The sequence below is a fragment of the Physeter macrocephalus genome, chromosome 7 (genome assembly GCF_002837175.3).
Source record: "Physeter macrocephalus isolate SW-GA chromosome 7, ASM283717v5, whole genome shotgun sequence".
In the NCBI taxonomy this organism is placed as follows: domain Eukaryota; kingdom Metazoa; phylum Chordata; class Mammalia; order Artiodactyla; family Physeteridae; genus Physeter; species Physeter macrocephalus.
The window spans coordinates 87,262,574-87,276,696 of record NC_041220.1 but is presented as its reverse complement, the minus strand read 5'-3'; the positions used below and the strand labels follow the sequence as shown (position 1 = coordinate 87,276,696).

At 33.6% G+C, this 14,123-nt stretch overlaps 1 protein-coding gene across 6 annotated transcripts in view; it reads left to right on the top strand.

The window, feature by feature from the left end:
- The window catches only part of PCDH7 (protocadherin 7), a 451,994-nt gene that overhangs the window by 215,753 nt on the left and 222,118 nt on the right, over window positions 1-14,123 (top strand). The window lies entirely within an intron of this gene.

The following is a 14,123-nucleotide window of genomic DNA, read 5'->3' as shown; positions in this document are numbered from 1 at the left end:
ATGTAACTAGAACCTTTGGGCTGGGAAGATTATTGGCAGATGTCTTAAAAGCAAAAATAAAAAATCAGTGATTGTGTCTATAGGTGTGCAAGTGTGTGGCAGCACTATTTGTGGTATTCCTTAAAATAGTAGCAAAATTAAGACTTGTTTGTGTACATAAACAAAGCAAACTCTTGATTTATAGGCATTTTCACTGATGCAACCATTAACCATTAAAGGCTGGAGCATTAATCTTCATTCAGGAATGCATGGCCTCTTACTCCAAAAAGCTCTGAAATCATTGGCTGGCCTTCATGATCCCATTTCTACCTACATTTCTAGTCCATTTTATACCTTTACCCTGATGTACACTGTACTCTGGACTCCCCATCTTTCTCAGTGGCTATAAATAATCTTTCCTGTCCACAGACCTTTGTACTGTTGGGTCTTTCCATTTGGAGAGCACTTTCCCCAGGTCTGTTTGGAAAACTCACAACAACAATAACAACAGCAAACATGTACAGAGGGTTTACTGTGTGTTGGGCACAATGTAAATAAACTTAATAATCTCCACTTTCTTAATTCATCCATACAAAGGAACATAGAGTTAGAAATTATTATTATTCATATTTAATTGATAAAAAATGAGGCTTGGAGAAAACCTAAAGTGGCCAAAATCACTCAGAATTGACTGAAGTGCCATGTGCCTTATGTAGTATCTCCTGATTCCTCCCAAGCAAAGCTAGGATTCTCATTCATGTTCAACTCTGAGTTTCTATGATTCCATCTTATCCTTTATGAACTCTTCTATGTCCACAGTGTTTGTTACTCACTAAATGCTGAGCAAATGAATGAATTTTTAAAAAGAAGTCATTCATCCTTTTCACCCTTGTATGGACCCTTCTCCTCATCCACACTTTCCTCTACTCTGCTTTTATTCCCCTTAGCTTGTGGCTCTTGACTATTATTAGATTCACAGATGACTTAATAAATTGTATCATAAGAAATCAGTCATTATTTCCCCCTAATTTTAGGACCTGCAGTTAAAAACCAAGTAAGTATAAAATAATTGAAAACACAGAAAAAAGATCATTTAAATTTTATAAAATTTATCAAATCTAGTGGTAAGAAAAGAAGCACAGATATACTTATATCTCACATGGAAAGAAGGAAATTCAACCAAAATGTTCTAAAGTTTTGAGGGAAGGTTATCAGAGAAACACTTTTTTTACATTATAGGCAAATAAAAGAAACATGCACCGTATAAGAAAAGAGTCGTTTACCGTATAAGAAAAGAAAGAAATGGAGAAGTGAAATTAGATGAGGAAAAGAGGATAAACCAAGAAAGAAAAGAAAAATCGTTGAGAAAATAGAAACAAAAAGATTTTAGGAAAGTGAATAAATTGAAAAGCAATAAAAAATTGAAGGAAAGATATTGAAAACCATGGACACTGAAAGAACTTTAAGAGAATATGAAATAAAACTTGGAAGGGAAAAAAATCAATGCAGGTAGAGAAAAAAGACTTTATTTATAAGTTCATGTTTCCTTTATTCTTAGAAAAGCCTTTGAGGTAAAATGGCTGGTTAGAGAAACGGGAGTTAAGATACGTTACCTTGTGTACACTGTATTTTTCTAGGACTTTTTTTTTTGTGGAAACAGTGCTTTTGAGAGCAAGATAAGCACTTAAGCATTAACTTGGAGCTATGTACTTAGAACTAAAAAAGTTGTGCCTAGAGGGTACAATTGAGCAGGCCTTGTTGGAAAATTAGAATACAAGTCAAAATACCCTCCTCTCCCCACTTTCTACCAAGATAATCTTAGAATTAACCAATCTGTTAGCCCTGTTAATATAAGGATCATTTCATTTCTATTTTTCTTTATGTGGAGTGCCTGGAGCATAGAATGAATATTTGCTGAATTTGTCATGGAATTTTAAGAGTTGGTAGAGAGATTATGGTCCAACCAATCAAGTCTTAGATTGTTCATGCATCCCTCAGCACCATCATAAGAATCACTAATCTCTGCTCGAATGAATCCAATGACACAAAATCCAGAGGTGGCTCACTTTATTTGAGGACATGTTTAACTTTTCAGCTTTTTCTAATATTTCTTATCAAATTCTGCCTTCCCATAACTTGAATCCATTTATCCTGAATTTTCCCATTGGGAAAACACAAAATAAGTTCTATTCCTTCTCCAAATGAAAGTACTTCCAAGACCTAAATTCAGATAGAAACTCTATCCTAATGTCTAGCTGTATAATGTCTCTCTCTTTCTCTCTCTCTCTCTCTTTTTCTGGTTTATAGCCCAAGTTTTCCTAACTGTTCTATGTTACTTGATTGCAGACACTTTTAGCATTCTGGTTATTCTCATTTAGTGCAAAATACTTTATCAAAAGAACAAGGAATTCATGATGGGCTCCCTCGGTTTATATGCTTGTATTTGTTCAGTATGAAGAACCCAGAAAATCCACTTAAATAACTTCAGGGGGAAAAAAGGAGGTGCAGTTTAAAACTACATATAGCTTTGATCTGAACTTGTACAGAATAAAGGTATGACTTGGCTAGTATATAGTATAATATATAAATAAAATAAGTACAAGTATGCATAAAAATGAATGAAAAAAGAAAAAAAAGAATGAATTAAAAAATAGTGTTTGATGAAAGTAAAACAATTTTAAGTGTCTACTTTTTATTTCTTAATTGAATAAATATTTTAGTTTGAGTTGGTGCCTGATATGAGTTTTTCTTTAAGATGCCCATTCACCATTCTAACAAATTTGGTACAAAAAAATACATATCCTTACAGGGATAATATCAGTGGAAGTAAAAGGCAAACAAAACAAAAACAGAACAAAACAAAAACTATTTTCTCAATGCACATTATTGACTTTAATGACTAAATGTGTGCTTGCACATAACACTATGTTACATGGAGGTCAAAATAGAGCAAAATACGATTGAAAGATATATAAAGGATGCCCTGTCAGATATGGACTTTCCTCAATAAAAGTTACCACAAAGTAAATTCTTCATGTATGTGAACTCTTTCGTAATGCCAAATTGCTATCAATGTCCCTTGGTGACTCCTATTTATGAGTAGATTACGGCACTCAGAAGCCGTGCACATCTGCCTTTCAGTGAGTGCCTACACAGAATATATGGCCTTTTCTAGAACTGGGAAATTTAATCAATTTGCTGGCAGAGAATACTTTTTATGCCACACGACTTTTCCCTGACCCTACCCAAGATTTCAATTTTCAAAGTGCTTCATATATTATGAACCTATATAATCTTAATGAACGTCTTCCGTATGGTCATTAATGGTCATTATAGTGCTTGACTTTATATTCTCAAAAGCTCCAGTGCCTACATAAATTATTTCTCTATCATACTCAATGTTACTTTGTATGCTCCCTCAATTCCCAAAGTAATACCCTTTTGATATTTGGTTATATATGAGTCTTAGGCAATATTCTCAAAAATAACAGAAAACCTATATGTGCTTTGTCTATCAGTGCTATAGAAGATGTATATACTATGTGCACATATATAATTTAACATTTTAAAATTTCTTTTAATATTTTAGAAAGGTGGGAGTTAAATGCAGGAGGTACAGATTAATCACTTAACGTCTCAAAACCTCACTTATTTCACCAAAATGAGGGATTTAACTAAAACTGATCTTTAAAGTAACTTTCAATTTTCTACAGAATATGGAAGACAAGGAATTTTAGAAATTGGGGTTTGGTCTAGGTTTTCCAATAAATGATATTTAACCTCCCTGGAGCATGGTTTCCTCATCTGTATAAAATGGAAACCAAGGTAGACCAGGGATGTTATCTTTAGTGATAGCATGTGTTGACCTATTTTTCTTTCTGGAGCTTTCTCTTGAGATGGATTCTGAGAACTTCCTTTGACTCTGTGGCATGGATTGCTGTGATCATGTGATCAATTAGCATTTATGTTATAGGCTTCTTACACAATTTCTAAGAAGGCTTCTAATTTAAAAAAAAGTTTATTGATTGTTATCACTTAAGCTGCTATATTTTTTCCTTTTTTGTGTGCTTTTAAAAATATGTGAATCCAAGAAAATGTTTGATGTGCTGAGGAAGACAGGTGGGGGAGAGGACAGTCATTTAAAAGATACTTGAAGCACTTTAATGCAGAGAGAGACAAAGGATTTGACTCATTCTTTGTGATTCCTGGAGGCAGAACAAATGCTAGCAGGTGTAAATGGTAGAAAATTACTTCCTTATAAGGATAAAATGTATTATCTTAAGAAATGCTCAACAAAATCTGCTCCATAGACTAGTCTGTATTCTGAAATCTTTATCACTGAAGATATCAAAGCTTAGGTTGCATGATAATTTCTCAAAGTCATTATTAAAGGGATTCATTCATAAGATAACAAGTTAGACAAAATGGATTCCAACACTAAAGGTCTGTGATTCTATGGTAATCAACAGACGTAATAGCGATAATTCTGTACTGGAATCTGGTGACATAATTCTCAAAGATTTCATTGGACTGAGTGATTGAGAATTTTTAACATAAGTCGTCTAATTTTTAGCCAATTCTACAGTGTTCTAGTGAAGCTCTTTTATCTTACTAAGACTACCCTTCCGAAGACAAAGTCGCTAATTTTCATTTGTGGAACCATCACTTCTTTTGCATCTGGAGACACAACACTGTCCTCGTTTTGAAAGTTATTTCTCTATTGCAATGAAACTGACTATAGCAAAGTTGTAATAAAGACAACTTGCAAAAGTAATTTAATGATTGATTTCAACTTATTAAAGAGTGGAATATAAAGCATTCACATAGAATCATAAATTATTTTATCTGGAAGAAATTGTTTTATCTGAAAATTCGTCATTTTGAAATCTAGTTAATGAAAAGAGTAACTTTTTCAAGGTCATTAAGTTCCTGAGAGAGCTGTGCTCCAGATTTTCTGAATCACACTCCAGGGGTAACCAAATTTACTGCAGTAGTGTGCTTAAAAGTACGGATCTTGGTGAGTTGACACTTTCTTTTGTGTCCTTGGATTCATTGCTTATATGGAATCAGCAGAATGAAATAGGAAAGCAAACAATTTTATTCATAAGAATCAGAAAAATACTAGGTAGTGTAGTCTGGAGGGGCATGGAAGTTGGCATCCTTTTGCAAAGCTTGACATTACAAACGTTCTTTGTAATCGACTAACAATTTTTGCCAGAAGTGAAACCAGTCAAAGATATATTCCAACTTAAAATTAGGAGTTGCCTCATATGACCTTATCACCACCACCTTGTGGCTGGGGACACCACAGTATGCAACAACCCCAGAGTTTACAGCAAATAAAGCAGAGCAAGTTACCAAAGATTCCAATCATAAGCCTTAACAAGACTCAACTATCATTATTTAAGCTTGCCTGTCCACTCTAATCAGGACAACAGGCATCAATTAAATAAATAGAGCATCCGATTATAAAGAGAATTGTTAACACAGGCACATTAGCTTCTTGTAATAGGATATTAGCTAATCGACAGGGGGAAAAATGTCCTTAGACACCGTAATGCATATTACTCAGGATTTTAATTCTTTGTGATCTTTGTTACGTGTAATACCACGATAAGCCAATGTGTTCAAGTAATGAAGAAAATGCAGGAAAATATTCTTAAAACAATGAAGAAATGTAGATCTAATTTAGAAGTTATGCCACTTTTGTGAGGATAATGGAAAACTTGGCCATAATGCTAAAGGTTTACTGATTTTTGAATTTATAATTGAGAACAAAAAAATGAGGTTGGGAAGGCTGATGGCTTTCCAGAGGTGTTTTGGATCATTTATTTTAAAAGGATTTTCCAATAAAGCGTGATACTATCAATGACTTTTTTCTTATTTCTGAACTGATTATTAAAAAGGCATTGTATATTATATGTCTTTAAATATGTGAATTAGGTAGGCTTTGCATAGTAAGTATCTTTTAGTATATATCCATGAGACATTTTCTTCCAGGGGACTGAAGTTCTAATTTTATCATGGAAGTAAATGGAAAGGTAACTTTCAGCTAATCCATTAATTTGCTTTATTGCAAACTCTGCTGGATCACATTAGGTTAGGGGAAAATATCCAAATAGTTTTCATTTCAATAGAAATGAGGAATCAAATCATTTGGTGATGTTTTGCAACACTTGTGCTTAAGAAAAGTGTGGTTATGCCTCAGAGACTGAAAATATATGCTGAAGTGTGATGAGTAGAGGGTAGCTCTATGAGAAAGTAAAGAGAGGGAAGATGGATTAAAAATAGGCAGAACATGGCTTCCCTGGTGGCACAGTGGTTGAGAGTCCGCCTGACGATGCAAGGGATACGGGTTCGTGCTCCGGTCCAGGAAGATCCCACATGCCGTGGAGCGGCTGGGTCTGCGAGTCATGGCCGCTGAGCCTGAGCGTCCGGAGCCTGTGCTCCGCAGGGGGAGAGGCCACAACAGTGAGAGGCCCGCGTACAGCAAAAAAAAAAGGCAGAACAAAGTACATGTGCATGGAAAGAATAAGTGAAGTAGGAAATTACAGTTTTTTGAAATCTGCTTAACTTTTAGTTAATTTGTTTGTTGCATGACAAGACAAGCAGGTGGACTGGGAATGCGGACAAGTAAGAGGGAGGGAGGAAGGAAATCAATAGTACTGTGCCAGGCCTTCTCAAGAGAGTGCCCTTTTAGATGTCTCATATGGTTAACTGAGTCGACAGTCTCTTTTCACTTTTCCAGAATATATGTCAGGGATATATGAGCATTATGTAAACATAGCAACCTATCAAATACGTATCAAAGAATACAGAATCTATTTATGACCAATTAGGTTGCCCTAATAGTGGTATCAGGTTATTATATATCACAGAATAAATATATCCATGTGTGTGTAAAACTACAATTTATTACTTTTGGATTTAAAGAAAAACTTTAGAAAATGAAATATATTTTATGTACCAAAATTCTCCTTTTAACAAGTCTCTTTTAGTTTTAAGAAGACTTTGGTGTAAGTTATGAGAAAAAAAATCTTCATGTATTTTTGGCTTTAAGCACTTTAAAGTTCTAATGATATATATGTAATGGAATGAAAGAATCTTTGAATTCTATAGTGCTTTACAATTTTTCCAAGTTCCAGACACATGATTTCGTATAATCCTATAATAACCCTTCCTTTTCCCCCACCCCTATATTGACCCTCCCCCTTCCCTCACCCCACTATTAACCACTAGTTTGTTCTCTAAATCTGTGAGTCTGTTTCTTTCTTGTTTTACCTACTAGTTTGTTGTATTTTTTAGATTCAACATATAAGTGATATCATATAATATTTGTCTTCCTCTCTCTGACTTACTTCACTTAGTACGATAATCTCTAGGTCCATCTGTGTTGCTGCAAATGGCAAAATTTCATTATTTTTTATGGCTGAGTAATATTCCACTGTATATATGTACCACATCTTCTTTATCCATTCATCTGTTGATGGACACTTAGGTTGCTTCCATACCTTGGCAATTGTAAATAATGTTGCTGTGAACATTAGGGTGCATGTATCTTTTCATATAGTGTTTTTGGTTTTTTCAGGTATATACCCAATAGTGGAATTGCTGGGTCATATGGTAGTTGTATTTTTAGTTTTTTGAGAAACCTCCATACTGTTTTCCACAGTGGCTTTACCAATTTACCTTCCCACCAACAGTATCTGAGGGTCCCATTTCTCCATATCCTCGCTGACATTTGTTATTTGTGTTTAAAGTTGTAATGATATTTTAACAAATTGGATTAGTTCAATCGGGAAGTGAAATGGTTTACAAGTGAAATAAATGATTATGGGGCATTGCAGGACTTTTAAAGGATATAGCTTTTTTTTTAATGAGATAATTTTAATCTTTATCTAATTTAATCAACAAAAAGTAGACCAAAATTTTCTTTCTATTTTCTTTTCTTTTATTTTAATTTTTTAAACATCTTTATTGGAGTATAATTGCTTTACAATGTGTTAGTTTCTGCTTTATAACAAAGTGAATCATTTATACATATACATATGTTCCCATATCTCTTGCATCTCCCTCCCTCCCACCCTCCCTACAAAATTTTCCTATAATAAACCATTGCTACAATTAAAATAATGACTGGCAAAAGACAAAAATCAGATTATCTCATTACCAATTTAAGAATAAATTTTTAAGAAAAGAAAATGTGTCATGAACAGATAAACCATAAAAGTATTTTACTAAGTTTTTAATAATTTATTTTTCCAAACAAAATAATATATTTTTCTTTTTCTTTTAAAGAGTCTGATATATTTGCTAGCCATTTAATTTTAATGTAACCAGTAAATAAATTGAAGAGTAGTTCAAGGAGATATCAATTATTTAAATGTTTGTTACATTTTTGTAATGGTGGCGGGAGCCTGCTAATTGTTTCAACAGTGTGAAGCTCAAAGCACTATATTAGCAAAATTAGATGGTTCAGAAAGTTTAAGAAAGTAATGAATCATCTACAACTTTGTATAAATATCACTAACATTTTCCAAAAATGTCATTTATTGGACATTGCAGTGATGCTATATGTTTAGCTTTTACCTCCAGTTGTAGTTTATTTATGAGATTCAATAATGAGAACGATTATGTTTTTGAATTTTGCTTATAAATTGAGGGGCAATAAAAGGAGCATTTTAGCAATATAAAGATATTTTTTAGGCAAAGATTTATTATAAATAACTGAGATTTCGGAGTAGTTTACTATAAGGAAATTTGTGATATAAAAGCACCATTAGTAATTAAAATGATGAATTATTTTCAGGACTCCCATAAAGTCTAAATGTCAAAGATATAAATTATTTTGTCTTATTAGATGAGTTATCTATTTTTAGGAAAAAAGTAGAATTAAACATCAGAACTACTAATTACTGAGCATTTTTGATAAAGGAAAACATAAACTATATTAAGTGTGATGGAGTATACTTTGGCATGGCTGTAGTTTATATGAAAGTATTTTTTCTATAGTTTCATGAACATTATATTTATAAGTAAAATGTGTATATTACTTTTTCTTCCAGAAGTCTGATGGCATTAAATTGATTTTCAAGTGTTTGTGGGTTACTTGCCTGCCTAGTACCCTGGCGCGTAAGGATTTACTTTGTTGATAATGAAACTTTTAGACTTAAACTGCAAAGTCTAAGTGTCATACACTTAAGACATACACTTAAACTGTAATGTCTTCATCTATTTTAGTAAGTGGTTATTTACTTATTTCTCTCTTTTACTTTGAATAAATAGTTGAGAGCTTCCATTTTATTTTGCACAAGTCCTAAATGAAAGGGAACATAGATAGACCTAATGAGTGATTGTCTGTCAGGGCAAAGCATTTACACTGAATTGTCAGCTACTAAATATGATAGACAGTCTAACCACTCCGTGTTCTATTTCTCACCTGTAAAATAATAACATAGTAACATATGTCAAGCTCCCAATAGCTCATATAGGCATGATACCCTACGGATGGTTTCAAATAGAAAAGGAGCAGGGAAGGAAAGGAAGGAAGGAAAGAAGGAAACATTTTCTACTGTTTAATAAATGTGTCAGTCCCTCAGTGCATTTGGAGATGCTGCATCCAAGTAGAGAGGGCATAGAGTATGGGTATAATAGAGAACTTCACAGTTAAAAAAGGAGTTTCTATGTAGTTGGGCTTAGAGAAATGCTCTTAGGAATGAATTGGAAAATGAGAATTGGCTGCAGCTAGGTCATGTAACAGGGCACTATGAGGACCCCAGGAAGCCAGTCAGTTCATTAATGAGCAGAATGCTGCCCTGCACCACTACTTCCTACTGCTAGCTGTAGGCAGAACTCCTTGGGCATAGCTACTCTGGGGGGATAATCTTCTAGAGAACACTTACACAGTGGTCACAGTAGAGAAGAGATCTGGTGAAGAAATTACAGGATAAGTTTCATGCTGAATATTAGAGGAACAATCTTTACACATGTGATTGCTTATTGCAGGATAAAAGAAGATGAATCAAGCATAGAAATTGTTGGGCTACAAATAATTTACAAATAGAGATAAACAGAAAAAATGTAAACATGAGACTGAAAATTATGTGAGAACTGCTCATTCTCAAATAAGAGTTAATTAAAATATCATTTATCTTACGTATCTTATTTTCTGTCCCAGGATTCTCTGGCTGTTAGTGATGAAAATCAACTTTGGCTGCTAAGGGGGCCTCCTTCATTTTTCATGTGAGCTTCAATTATAGTCACATGATTTTTACACAATATAAAATGAGAAAATAATAGTAAGACCATACATGAGAACAAAAATATCTCTACTGAGTTGAGGGAAAGGGAAATAATATTTATTTTTAAAATGTTTTAATCTGAGTAAACTGAGTTAGATCTCATTTTGAATACAGAAATTTTTAATTAGAGTTCATTCCATTAAAGAGTCTAGGCAACTTAAATATATGAATTAAGAAAAAAGAAAGCATAGTTGTTACGTTACACTGAAATGAAAATATATGGGTTTATAGATGTTCTAGGCAGACTATTTTCTTTCAACAGATCTTCTCTTGCCATACGAATGCAGTCATTTATTATTTCTTGGGAACATTTATAAAATATTAACTATATTCTTAACACTTTTCAATTATTTTCATTCATATTTTATCTTATTCAAAAATGATTTAAAGTAGCTTATAAAAATGTATTATAAAAACTTGACAACTCGTCATGGTTTTATTATGATTGAAACATATCTAAGTCTACCAAAACCACAGCTCCCCCCACACCTCCTCCACGTATTGTTCTTGTTATTTGAAAGTGTCATCTTGGTGATTGCTCATCACACATGAGTGTTGTCAATTGACATGGACCGCGCTTGCCTAAAACTTACCTATTGGGTTCTTGACCTGATACCATCTCATTGTTTTTACTGCCATCTTCTTGCCTCAAACAGAACCAGATCAACTCACCTGTCTTGCAGATATGAATAAGCTGTCTACTGCTGCTTTGTTCAAACAGAACATGCCCATAGGGTGTTATTTCAAATTTTGTTTTAATAACTTTAAAACATTTCCTCTGACCTAACTAATCTCCCTCACTCACCTCTCTACCCACAAAGTAATGTTGGTAATCTGCCTTTCCCTTTCCTTAATCAACACTCACATTTATTCAGCGCACCTCTTCTGAGCTTGATATTAGGAACAGCAGAATTCAGTCGAACAAATGCACATTAGTTTATGAACGAATTGAGTTGGTCTTGGAGGAAACTATTTGAGTTGAATTCCTTCTTGTATATGAAAGACTAATAAGGTCCTAAAACAGGTATATCTACAATTTTTTAAATGTTTAATAAACAGATGTCTCTGTAATAGATTGAACTTTAGGAAGTATAACTGTATGGCATTGTAATAAGGGAGTTATACAGCACCACAGATATGCATCAAGGGTCATCAGCTACTCTTGCTCACGTTGGACAGCCTAAGGCATTATTTTCTTAAACTATTAGCCCCCCAAATATTAAAAAGCTGTAAGATGTGTGTATGTGTGTGTGCATGTGTTTGTGTTCTCACACGTGTGTGTTTCCAGTGGAGGTAGAAAGGTGGTCAGTTAAGTGTAGTCATTCCACGTAAATCATTCGTTCAAGAGCCATGAGATTGACATAAGAGTCTTGGCTTAATATTAGTATCTATCTCTATAGCTGTTTGATTTGTTCATTATTTCTGCTGAAGTGATAACAGCTCAGCTGGGCTTCCACCATGAAAATTAGAAGCCTGAAGACTAAGTTGTATTATCATCAGAGTTCTAATCAGCCAAGGTTCTTTTAACACTTAACATTTCAGGTATTTCCCAATAATAGGAAGTACTACAGCTGTTGACAGGGTGAGAAATGCGGAAGAGGTATGCCTTGGGCCACTGTTGAAACCATCATATGAAACACTAACCTTGGCTAATGGTAGCTATAATCAGGATGATCTGATAAGGACTGACTCACTGATTCCTCTGGCTTTTGGTCTAAATCTAGTCAATCAAAAACAAGGTTTCCAAGTATAAAATAGCATGCCATATGTCGACTAAGCATGTGTTTTGAGGCTTAAAAGTCATCGGAGATTAAATATTCCTTTCTAACTTTGGTAAGTTGCTTTTCCTGGATAATATTATTTTCTCAGTTTTGGTATATATGCTTCCTCAATATTGGGGATCTCTAAATAATGAAATTTTCCCAATTCTTGGTGATTGTTTAAGGCCAAATAATACATTTGCATTGTTGCAATATAATGCACCTTTAGAAAAATAGTGGTAATTAATTTCATCTAACGATTAATAACAGTAGAGAATACCTTCTTTGTGCCCAATCCTGTGCTAGGTGTTAGAGTGAATTTACAAAATTTAATCTGTTGCTTATATTGTTTTTATCCTTTTTTTTTTCTATTTCGTTACAAATGGAGTGGCTGGATATTCCAGCATTTGTTACACTTCACAGATAGTAAAGTGGTGTATCAATATGTAGTCCCTTTTAGAGTTTATGATACCTGGCAAATCTGAATAGAATATCAGAAAGGAGAAAGAGAAAAAAACAGCACAACCAAGCAAGGTACCCCTTTTTCTCATTTCTAAAATAATTTTTCAGCTCTAGGGAAATTTTGATGTGAGTTAAAACCTTCCTGAACTTTGTGAACCAGGCTTAATTCAGAAGATCACCCTGAGTCTTATGGATCATGACAGTCTCAGAGAGACCATATTTTTACATGGATAAACCATTCCAGGACAAATTCTACAATATATTAGACACAAACATATTACCTTTCAATTTCAAACACTTATGTTTTATCTTGCTCCCTTGATGTATCTTCAATAAATGCATGTATTTTGACTTTATAAGAAATACTCTATTTTCAACTAACGTTAAATGATCTGCATATTATCTTATCCCAATAATGTTGTAAAGCAGAGTCTACCCTGTGCTTCAGAGTTCATTTTCTTTGGGGAACGTCTCATTCACAGCTTTAGTTTGCCATGGGGAAATGACAGGGTGTATTAAGTTCCTTCAGTGGCAATAGTTATATTTATTTGGGGACTTACTGCATTTCACTTTTTATATCTTTGCATATGAGAACCTCACATGTACTTCTTTTCTTACCTCCCTGGGGTAGGCAGAAATAGCAGCAGAAGATGTGGAGTTTCAGAGCTTTGGACAACAAAAGGGCAGTACTGTGAGGACCAGCATATATTAGACTAAACTGAAATTGTTCAACAAACATTTTCCCTCACTCAGGCAATTCATGCACAAACTAGAAAGTCCTTTCCCTTTCCCATGTTTTTGGATGAACTGCCTTGGTTTTGTTTTTGTTTGTTATTTTTGTTTCTTAATGCTAATCCCAACTGTGGAGAGTAAAGAGGCACTTTCCATCCCTTTGCCTAAAATTCCTTTTCAGGGAACATGACCGGTATTTAGAGTTATTGCTGTAAACTTTGCTTGAGTGCTTATTTTTTAATTCATAATTATGCCATGGTTTTTCACACAAAGAACTCAAGGCATTCTCCAGAATCCATAAGAAATGAATATATGTTCATTAGCTTACATCCATTTATTTTAAATACAAAAACTCTTAGTTTCTGTTGGTTTGTATTTTAATGAATTGCAATCCTAGTGTGGTATATTTGGTAGGTGGTCTTTAAGATACAGTCATTTATATTTTAATTATATATGAGTTTATGTAGAATAATAAAAAATGATAGGTATTTTTTGCAACGTAAATTTATTTATGTTTGATGATCCTGACTCACAACTGGGAAATGAAGTAATCTGGATCAGCCAAAGCATGCAGATATATGAATTGATTAAATAATCTGTATTTCCTTAATTCTAATTATATAAGATGACATCTTTAAAATTAGTGGCTAATTTTTGGGAAAACATGAAATGTATTTTTTCAGCCTTTTCAACATGCATTGAATCACTGTTATCAAAATAATTTTATTTTAAATATGTTTGACTAGAATATTTTATCAAGCTTCTGCTTTTTCCTGAAGCTCTTCCCTCTATACATCACATGATATCACATCACCTTTCATCAGTCATGCAAAGCAGAAAATCTTCAAAATTCTAAGCATTTATCCCTCATGAGAGATGTTACCTCATG